Raw genomic sequence first — 678 nt, 5'->3', positions numbered from 1 at the left:
AACATGTAAGGGCAACAGGATAAAGAGTGTGTTCAAATCATACAACTTTAATGACTCTGTGATGCAGATTGAAGAGGATTCATTGAAATGATTTTAGTCGTTCATTCATTATGATGAGTGAGGCATGGACAGACAAAAATGATGTTGAAAATGACATGTTCCATAATTATGATCATACAAGTCATAATATACATATAATCTTTCTGTTGTTTATCTAGCAAAAAATGCAGATCCATCAAGTGCTGAATGTTAAAGTTGTTAAAGTCTATTTTCTAAATGCATTACATCTTATTGTGAAATATTCCATAGTTTGTTTGTTTTTTGTACCTCCAGATATTCGTTAAAATTACACACTTCTCCCTGATGACACATAATAATTATATATAATAACATAATAATTTAGTCCGATAAAACCATTCATCTGCCCTAACTTTGTAGTGAAACATTGTAGTGTGTCTAGTTAACAACTGATGCATAGAAGCAAGACCCCACTGTACATTTCAATGTTGCACTCGGATGTATTCATAATGCAGAAGAAAATATCAGTGTTTCATCGCAACTTTATTGTAGGTGTTCAGGGTCTGCTATTATGCTAAGCGTCTGTATAAGTAGGGTGACGTGTAACCTGCTGTTGTGAATATGACTGATAAAAGTCAGTGTGGGTGGTGAAGGTGAGTG

The sequence above is a fragment of the Sinocyclocheilus grahami genome, unplaced genomic scaffold (genome assembly GCF_001515645.1).
Source record: "Sinocyclocheilus grahami isolate Dianchi unplaced genomic scaffold, SAMN03320097.WGS_v1.1 scaffold620.1, whole genome shotgun sequence".
NCBI classification, from domain to species: domain Eukaryota; kingdom Metazoa; phylum Chordata; class Actinopteri; order Cypriniformes; family Cyprinidae; genus Sinocyclocheilus; species Sinocyclocheilus grahami.
The sequence above is the reverse complement of the archived record's forward strand: the minus strand, read 5'-3'. Positions refer to the sequence as shown.